The 10,000-nt window shown below is 59.5% G+C and overlaps 2 non-coding genes across 2 annotated transcripts; both read left to right on the top strand.

Annotated features, from left to right (window-relative positions):
* Positions 1-5,943: 5,943 nt before the first annotated feature.
* LOC142790696 (small subunit ribosomal RNA) lies at positions 5,944-7,758 on the top strand. The gene has a single exon (XR_012889709.1). It is a non-coding gene; the product is annotated as a small subunit ribosomal RNA (ribosomal RNA).
* A 1,719-nt stretch (positions 7,759-9,477) lies between these two features.
* Positions 9,478-9,630, top strand: LOC142790647 (5.8S ribosomal RNA). Its single transcript, XR_012889673.1, has one exon. It is a non-coding gene; the product is annotated as a 5.8S ribosomal RNA (ribosomal RNA).
* The last annotated feature ends 370 nt before the right edge of the window (positions 9,631-10,000 follow it).

Genomic DNA, 10,000 nt, shown 5'->3' with positions numbered 1-10,000 from the left:
CCGCCCCGGCTGACGCGGTTTCGTGCCGCCCCGGCTGACGCGGTTTTCGCGCCGCCCCGGCTGACGCAGTTTTTGCGTCGCCCCGGCTGACACGGTTCGGACTTTGCACTTTTCGGCTGTGCCTGGCTGGCGGCCCACTCACTCGATCGCCATGTCTGTTTGCCACAGTTTTCCCGGTGGTGCCGCACCCGGGCTTGCCCCGGCAGACGCGTTTTTTTTTTCTTTCGCCCCGGCTGACGCAGTTTTCGCCCCGCCCCGGCTGACGCGGTTTCGTGCCGCCCCGGCAGACGCGGTTTTTTGCGCCGCCCCGGCTGACGCGGTTTTTGCCGCCCCGGCTGACGCAGTTCGGACTTTGCACTTTTTGGCTGAGCCTGGCTGGCGGCCCACTCACTCGATCGCCATGTCTGTTTGCCACAGTTTTCCCGGTGGTGCCGCACCCGGGCTCGCCCCGGCAGACGCGTTTTTTTTTTCCTTCGCCCCGGCAGACGTGGTTCCCCCCCCCCCTCCGTCTTTCTTTTTGTTTTTTTTTTTTCGCCGCGGCTGAAGTGGATTTTTCGGTGCCTCGACGCCCCGGTAGTCGCGGTTTTTCCGTTTCCGCACGGCCCCGGCTGACGCTGCTCGGTCACAGTCGCCTTTTGTGAGGATTGCAGACTTCTTGAGCGCGGGTGTTTTTTTTTGTTGTTGTTGTTGTTTTATTACGCATTCGCTCCAGCAGACGCTGTTTAGACTTTTTGTTTCCTCTTTTATCCTGCGACGAGGTGACGAGGTTTATTCGGTGCCCCGCCGCCCCGGCTGAAGTGATTTTTCCTGTCCCGTGCCGCCCCGGCTGACGCGGTTGGGACTTCGCGTTTGTTCGGCCGCCACGGGTTTTGGCGCACTCGCTCGGTTGCTTGTTGTTGCCACTTGTTGCGAACCCAGGTTTCTTGAGCGAGCGCGGGCGTTTTTTCTTCCTTTCTTTCTTTGTTCTATGTGTTAGCGAATCGGCCTTTAATATCACACGAGGACTCACAACCAACAATTTTCAGTTTGAAGTGTAAAAAATCTGCAGGTGTTGACGTAACTGACTTGCCCCGTACCCTTGAGTACATCCATGAAGTTCTCGTAGTACTACTAAATCGCATTATTCCAAGTGGAGAAATTCCCATAAACTTGCAAACCTCTACACGAAAATCGGTGCGCGTGATAAAGTTGAAAATTATCGTCCGATATCAAATGTGCCTTCTATAACACAAATTCTAGGAAAAAAAAAAAAAACACTTGTTCGCCGTTTTCTGCGCCGTGACTGGCAGCACTCCGGCGAAGCGAAACGGGGTCGATTCGAGCACGATATCGACGTCTTTCGACGTGCTCGCCGGCGACCGTCGCACGAGTACGTCGCACGAGCGCGTCTGCCGGGGCGCCGTTTGCGAAGCCGACGCAAAAGTGGGAACCGCCGCTCGGATGATCGCCGCTTTCGGCAGAGTGAGTGTTGGCACTCCGGGGAAGCGAAACAGCGTGAATGCGCCCACGAAATCGGCGTATTTTGAAGTGCCCGCCGGCGACCGTCGCACGAGTACGGTAAACCGCGTCAGCCGGGGCGTAGTTCGGGACGCCGACGAAAAAGTGGGAAGCGCAACTCGGATCTTCGCCGTTTTTGCAGGAGTGAGTGGCGGCCCTCCTGCGAGACCAAGAAGCATCGATTCGTGCACGAATTCGGCGCCTTTCGACGTGATCGCCGGCGACCGTCGCTCGAGTAGGGCAAACCGCGTCTGCCGGGGCGGGCTTCGGGACGCCGATGCGAAAGTGGGAAACGCTGCTCGGATGTTCGCCGTTTTTGGCCGAGTGAGTGCTGGCACTCGGGCGAAGCCAAACGGGGCCGATTACGGCACGATATCGGCGTCTTTCGACGTGCCCGGCGGCGACCGTCGCACGAGTACGGTAAACCGCGTCAGCCCGGGCGGAGTTCGGGACGCCGATGCGAAAGTGGAGAACGCCGCTCGGATCTTCGCCGTTTTTGGAGGAGTGAGTGGCGGCACTCCGGAGAAGCCAAGGAGCGCCAATTAGCGCACGATATCGGCGTCTTTCGACGCGCTCGCCGGCGACCGTCGCACGAGTAGGGCAAACCGCGTCTGCCGGGGCGGGGTTTACGACGCCGACGCAAAAGTGGGAACCGCCGCTCGGATGTTGGCCGTTTTTGGCAGAGTGAGTGCTGGCACACCGGCGACGCGAAAGAGCGCGAAAGCGCCCACGAAAGTGGCGTATTTGGACGTGCTTGACGGCGACCGCTGCAGGAGTACGAAAAACCACGTCAGCCGGGGCGAGCGACCCACGGCGGTCTGGGTGCTTATCGCTGCTATTATAGGGGCACCCCGGCAGACGCAGAAAAAAAAAATTTTTTTCGACCTTCTTTTTTGCTGGTCGAGCTCGGGTAACCCAGGTCGCAATGGGAGCCGCGCACGAAAGCGGCGTCGCGAGACGCGTTCGCGGTCGCTAGTCGCACGAGCTCGGCAACCGCGTCAGCCGGCGCGGAGTTCGGGATGCCGACGGCTAAGTGGGTACCGCTGCTCGGATGTTCGCCGTTTTTGGCCGAGTGAGTGCTGGCACTCCGGCGAAGCGAAACGGGGCCGATTCGGGCACGATATCGGCGTATTTCGACGTGCTCGCCGGCGACCGTCGCACGAGTACGGCAAAGCGCGTCTGCCGGGGCGAGGTTTGCGATGCCGACGAAAAAGTGGGAAGCGCCGCTCGGATCTTCGCCGTTTTTGCAGGAGTGAGTGGCGGCCCTCCTGCGAGACCAAGAAGCATCGACTCGCGCACGATATCGGTGTCTTTCGACGTGCCCGCCGGCCACCGCCGCACGAGTACGGCAAACCGCGTATGCCGGGGCGGGGTTGGCGACGCCGACGCAAAAGTGGGAACCGCCACTAGGATGTTCGCCGTTTTTGGCAGAGTGAGTGCTGGCACACCGGCGACGCGAAAGAGCGCGAAAGCGCCCACGAAAGTGGCGTATTTGGACGTGCTTGACGGCGACCGCTGCAGGAGTACGAAAAACCACGTCAGCCGGGGCGAGCGACCCACGGCGGTCTGGGTGCTTATCGCTGCTATTATAGGGGCACCCCGGCAGACGCAGAAAAAAAAAATTTTTTTTTCGACCTTCTTTTTTGCTGGTCGAGCTCGGGTAACCCAGGTCGCAATGGGAGCCGCGCACGAAAGCGGCGTCGCGAGACGCGTTCGCGGTCGCTAGTCGCACGAGCTCGGCAACCGCGTCAGCCGGCGCGGAGTTCGGGATGCCGACGGCTAAGTGGGTACCGCTGCTCGGATGTTCGCCGTTTTTGGCCGAGTGAGTGCTGGCACTCCGGCGAAGCGAAACGGGGCCGATTCGGGCACGATATCGGCGTATTTCGACGTGCTCGCCGGCGACCGTCGCACGAGTACGGCAAAGCGCGTCTGCCGGGGCGAGGTTTGCGATGCCGACGAAAAAGTGGGAAGCGCCGCTCGGATCTTCGCCGTTTTTGCAGGAGTGAGTGGCGGCCCTCCTGCGAGACCAAGAAGCATCGACTCGCGCACGATATCGGTGTCTTTCGACGTGCCCGCCGGCCACCGCCGCACGAGTACGGCAAACCGCGTATGCCGGGGTGGGGTTGGCGACGCCGACGCAAAAGTGGGAACCGCCACTAGGATGTTCGCCGTTTTTGGCAGAGTGAGTGCTGGCACTCCGGCGAAGCGAAAGAGCGCGAATGCGCCCACGAAAGTGGCGTGTTTGGACGTGCTTGACGACGACCACCGCAGGAAAACGAAAAACCACGTCAGCCGGGGCGAGCGACCCATGGCGGTCTGGGTGCTTATCGCTGCTATTATAGGGGCACCCCGGCAGACGCAAAAAAAAAAAAAAATTTTTTTTCGACATTCTTTCTTGCTCGTCGACCTCGGGTGACCCAGGTCGCAGTGGGAGCCGCGCACGAAAGCGGCGTCGCGAGACGGCTTCGCGGTCGCTAGTCGCACGAGCTCGGCAACCGCGTCTGCCGGGGCGGAGTTCGGGACGCCGACGGCTAAGTGGGAACCGCCGCTCGGATGTTCGCCGTTTGTGGCCGAGTGAGTGCTGGCACTCCGGCGAAGCCAAACGGGGCCGATTCCGGCACGATATCGGCGTCTTTCTACGTGCTCGCCGGCGACCGTCGCACGAGTACGGCAAAGTGCGTCTGCCGGGGCGGGGTTTGCGACGCGTACGCAATAGTGAGAACCGTCGCTCGGATGTTCGTCGTCTTTCGCCGAGCCAGTGCTGGCACTCCGGCGAAGCCGAACGGAGCCGATTCGGGCACGATATCGGCGTCTTTCCACGTGCTCGCCGGCGACCGTCGCACGAGTACGGTAAACCGCGTCAGCCGGGGCGGAGTTCGGGACGCCGATGCGAAAGTGGGAAGCGCCGCTCGGATCTTCGCCGTTTTTGGAGGAGTCAGTGGCGGCACTCCGGTGAAGCCAAGGTGCGCCAATTCGCGCACGATATCGGCGTCTTTCGACGTGCCCGCCGGCCACCGTCGCACGAGTACGGCAAACCTCGTCTGCCGGGGCGGGGTTTGCGACGCCGACGCAAAAGTGGGAACCGCCGCTCGGATGTTCGCCGTTTTTGGCAGAGTGAGTGCTGGCACTCCGGCGAAGCGAAAGAGCGTGAATGCGCCCACGAAAGTAGCGTATTTGGACGTGCTTGACGGCGACCGCCGCAGGAGTACGAAAAACCACGTCAGCCGGGGCGAGCGACCCACGGCGGTCTGGGTGCTTATCGCTGCTATTATAGGGGCACCCCGGCAGACGCAGAAAGAAAAAAAAAAAAATGGGGACATGGCGTGCGTCACCGTGCGGCTTCGCAGCGTTGCCGAAGTCGCCGAGCCCTTCGACTGAGCCGAACGGCGGACAGGGAACGTTGGTCGGCCGTTCTAACCTGTCGGTGCCACGCCGAGACGTCGTTAAGGAAAACCGCGTCGTGGGCCTCTACGACGCCGTCGAGTCGTTGTACGTTTGGTGTCCAGCGTGTCGGCGGCGAGTAGCGGACACGTCGTTCACGACTTCGGTCTTTCGCAGTCGACGCGAACTTGCGGAGAGTCGTGGTGCCTCACGTTTTCGGCAGAAACCGCGGCGGAATTTTCCCGTGCGTGCGCGCACGACCTCGGTGCTGTGCCGTCAGCGTAGTGTTGCACAAACTCGTGGCCTACCCAAGGTGCGGTACGTTTGCGGCCGTATCCTCGGTGGGAATTTCGTGAGTAGGGTCGCAAATTCTACGACCTCGGCGGGTTTGAGAGCGACGTAGACTTGTGGCACGCTCAACGTGCCACACGTTTCGGGGCACACCCGCGGTGAAATTTTCTCGAGTACGCTCGTATTAGTGCCCAAGGAGGTCTGGGTACTTATCGCTGCTATTATGTGGGGGTTCTCGTGAGCGGCGTACGCGAAAGCGACCGGGTGTCTGATATGCGGCGGGCTTCGGCCTCGTCAAGCGTGTCCTCGGGTCTGCTCCAGGGGAATCCACGGCAGTCGTCTGCAGCCTCATCCGCTTGATGCGTTAGGGGCTGGTTGTCGGACGGTGCCGTTTTACCACGATATCGAGGTGTGTTCCGTGTCGTCCTCGGGCGATTCAGATGCGAAAGCGCCGAAGACGCGGGCGTGACCCGTCGTCTGGCGGCTTTGCAGTCTCGGCTCCGTTGCTAGTTCCGGCCGGTCCACCGACAGTGCAGCGGGCTTGGGCAACCCGCACGGCGCGACCGAGTCGATGCAACGAAAAAGAGCGAGCATGAACGTGCTTCTTGCCGCACGGCTCCCACTCGTCTTTCGGGAAGGTTGTGCCGTAGCGAGCTCGAACGCCGTCATCTCGGAGTGCAAAATAAGCGTGTTGGGGCGCCTGAAGGTGGCCTCCGCCGCACACAGACTGCGTCCGGCCCGCCGAAGGCGAGGACGGACGCGCAGTCGAACGATTACCTGGTTGATCCTGCCAGTAATCATATGCTTGTCTCAAAGATTAAGCCATGCATGTCTAAGTACATGCCGAAATAAGGCGAAACCGCGAATGGCTCATTAAATCAGTTATGGTTCCTTAGATCGTTTCTTCCTACTTGGATAACTGTGGCAATTCTAGAGCTAATACATGCAGTGAGCCTGGAGCCCTTTGGGTAACGGGTGCTTTTATTAGACCAAGATCGATCGGGTTTCGGCCCGTATTGTGTGGTGACTCTGGATAACTTTGTGCTGATCGCATGGCCACGAGCCGGCGACGTTTCTTTCAAGTGTCTGCCTTATCAACTTTCGATGGTAGGTTACTTGCTTACCATGGTTGTTACGGGTAACGGAGAATCAGGGTTCGATTCCGGAGAGGGAGCCTGAGAAACGGCTACCACATCCAAGGAAGGCAGCAGGCGCGCAAATTACCCACTCCCGGCACGGGGAGGTAGTGACGAAAAATAACAATACGGGACTCTTTTGAGGCCCCGTAATTGAAATGAGTACACTCTAAATCCTTTAACGAGGATCAATTGGAGGGCAAGTCTGGTGCCAGCAGCCGCGGTAATTCCAGCTCCAATAGCGTATACTAAAGCTGCTGCGGTTAAAAAGCTCGTAGTTGGATCTCAGTTCCAGACGAGTAGTGCATCTACCCGATGCGACGGCTCGGACTGAACATCATGCCGGTTCTTTCTTGGTGCACTTCATTGTGTGCCTCGAGATGGCCGGTGCTTTTACTTTGAAAAAATTAGAGTGCTCAACGCAGGCGAGTCGCCTGAATAAACTTGCATGGAATAATAGAACAAGACCTCGTTTCTGTTCTGTTGGTTTTTGGAATACGAGGTAATGATTAAGAGGGACGGACGGGGGCATTCGTATTGCGGCGCTAGAGGTGAAATTCTTGGACCGTCGCAAGACGAACTACTGCGAAAGCATTTGCCAAGAATGTTTTCATTGATCAAGAACGAAAGTCAGAGGTTCGAAGGCGATCAGATACCGCCCTAGTTCTGACCATAAACGATGCCAACCAGCGATCCGCCTGAGTTACTCAAATGACTCGGCGGGCAGCTTCCGGGAAACCAAAGTATTTGGGTTCCGGGGGAAGTATGGTTGCAAAGCTGAAACTTAAAGGAATTGACGGAAGGGCACCACCAGGAGTGGAGCCTGCGGCTTAATTTGACTCAACACGGGAAAACTTACCCGGCCCGGACACTGGGAGGATTGACAGATTGAGAGCTCTTTCTTGATTCGGTGGATGGTGGTGCATGGCCGTTCTTAGTTGGTGGAGCGATTTGTCTGGTTAATTCCGATAACGAACGAGACTCTAGCCTATTAAATAGGTGCGGGGTTCCCAGCACCTTACAACCTTCTTAGAGGGACAAGCGGCTCCTAGCCGCACGAAACAGAGCAATAACAGGTCTGTGATGCCCTTAGATGTCCGGGGCCGCACGCGCGCTACACTGAAGGAAGCAGCGTGTCTTTATCCCTGTCTGAAAAGACTGGGTAACCCGTGGAACTTCTTTCGTGATTGGGATAGGGGCTTGCAATTGTTCCCCTTGAACGAGGAATTCCCAGTAAGCGCGAGTCATAAGCTCGCGTTGATTACGTCCCTGCCCTTTGTACACACCGCCCGTCGCTACTACCGATTGAATGATTTAGTGAGGTCTTCGGACCGATGTCCGGCGCGGCCTTTCGGTTGCGCCGGTCTGTTGGAAAGATGACCAAACTTGATCATTTAGAGGAAGTAAAAGTCGTAACAAGGTTTCCGTAGGTGAACCTGCGGAAGGATCATTAACGGATTGTGAAGGGTGAGCGCCTCAGCTGCGTCTGCGCCCGACACTTTCTGCCGCTGACCCCGTTTGGACGCGGGGTCGGCTTTTCCCCACGGGGCTGCCTGAATGTGGAGCGGCACCCCGTGACAAATTGTTGCGCCCAGCGGACGCCAACACCGCGACCTTGGACGGTCGGCCAGGTGGCGGACGCGGGTACAAACGGCGCAACGCACTCATAGGTCGGCTTTCGACCCGCCACTGCACCGTGGCTCGAAGCGCTCGAAATGCGCGACCCGACCGCTGCGGGACCGCCTAGTACTGTAAACAGGAGCGGCGGAGCGCGAACGGCGAGTCGTGGTTACGTCGGTAGAAGGCGAGGCTGCGCGTTCCCGAAACGCCAGCCGAGTGCCCTCCCGACCGTTCGAGCGTGCAAGAACGAGACCCGACAATCGCGCGGCGACTGCCAAGTACGAGAGGAACGGCACAAGCGTCGGCGGTCGGTCAAGGAACTGGCGATGTGACGGGTCCGCTGTGCACCAGTGCATACCGTCCCGCCGTCCGCGGCAAGCGCCTCCGCGTCCTCGGGTGACGGAGGCTGCCGGTCGGTTCTTGCAGGCGAGGGATCTCGCTGGCACCGGTTCGCGTTGACGCGCGGCCGGTCATGGCACGGCGATGCGACGGCCGAGGTGCGCAGTACTCGATGGAGGAACCGCACGCTCCGATGACCGTCCCGCCCTCCGCGGCGTATGCGTACCGACCGTAATGGTTGCAGCAGCGCCGGCCGGCTTTTGAATTCGCCACACGAAACACGGTGCGAGATCGCGGTTAGGGGAGCGTCGACGTTGCCAGGCGTTTTGCTTGCTGCCGAGGGAAAGGCGGCACGGCCACGTCGCGCTCGTCGCGATTAGCGGGTCTGCGCGCTTTGGGAAGGTGCCGCAACGACTTGCCGAAAGAGGAAGCACGGAAGAACGAGGGACTTGGACGTCCCGACAATTGAACGCACTTGCGGCCAGGCCCTTGCTGGCTTCGTTCTTCCGCCTCGAGTAGGCTCGTACGCGGCTCCGGCGCCGAAAGTGGTCCTTGGCACCGACTTCGGTGGACGTGGGAAGTGCCGCGCAAGTACGGCGCGCCTGGCTCCACCTGTTGGCTAAAGTAGGCAGCCGGATCGGCATTTTGGTGTGCGGTGGCAAACCGTGGATGCGAAAAAAGCTTGTGCGATTTCGTGGAACAAAAAGCGGGGGTCCCCCTTTTTATGCGGAGGAGACCGACCCGCCTGCCGTGGTGAACCGCGACGCCACGGTAAAAACGGGAGAGGCTTGTCGATGGGACCGTGCATCCCGCGCTCCACGGAGGCCGGGAGGCGGCCGCCCGAGGAAATGTGTAGCCGTCGAGGCCCGCATCTGCGTGCACTCTTATCCAAATGGGTGTACCGCAGGCATTTTCTGGTTAGGCGGGCCAATGAGAGCGAGCACACAACGATACCTACGGGTCCGGCTTGGAGAACCGGCTTCGACGCCTCCCGAGTATTTATAGAGGGGTGGACCACGAAAGCACTCGCAAGTAGCGAAAGCGAAACGCCGTCCGAAACACACCGTTTGCTCGATTTGCGGCAGCCGAAAAAGGCGCGGCAGAGTTTTGGAGTCCAAGCGTGCGCTGAAAAGCGCCCTTCTTGGCCACTGTTTGGCCGAGTGCCAGAAACGTTTGGTTTTGACTGTACGGAATTGAACAAACACTTTTTCACGACTCTAAGCGGTGGATCACTCGGTTCTCGGGTCGATGAAGAACGCAGCCAGCTGCGAGACTTGGTGTGAATTGCAGGACACACTGAGCACTGATTCTTTGAACGCACATTGCGGCCTTGGGTCTTCCCTTGGCTTCGTCTGTCTGAGGGTCGGATCACATATCAAGAGAGCCTTCGGCGCACAAGGGAACGTGAGCCGTCGACTCGTTTTGACCGCGTCGGCAACACGGACAGCACGCTGAACACCTCACAGCGAGCGCCAACAGCGGCCACTCAAGGGCGAGACGGTGGCGACCGTCGTGCCAGAGCCCAACCGAAACGGGGGCGACCGACTGCATTGAGGATGTGGCACCTCGTTGAGACCGCCGCAGGACTTCGAGTCGGAAGGAAGCCTGCAGGGAAAGTGCGGTCGAGGTTGCGTACTCCTCTCTGCGACCGGGCGCGCAAGAGCTGCGAGAGCCACGGACGCGCAACTTTAACGCACGGTAAACACGAGGAGCGAAAGCCGGCCAGCAAAGCTTCT

The sequence above is a fragment of the Rhipicephalus microplus genome, unplaced genomic scaffold (genome assembly GCF_043290135.1).
Source record: "Rhipicephalus microplus isolate Deutch F79 unplaced genomic scaffold, USDA_Rmic scaffold_117, whole genome shotgun sequence".
Classification (NCBI taxonomy): Eukaryota; Metazoa; Arthropoda; class Arachnida; order Ixodida; family Ixodidae; genus Rhipicephalus; species Rhipicephalus microplus.
This window is presented reverse-complemented; position numbering and strand designations above follow the sequence as displayed.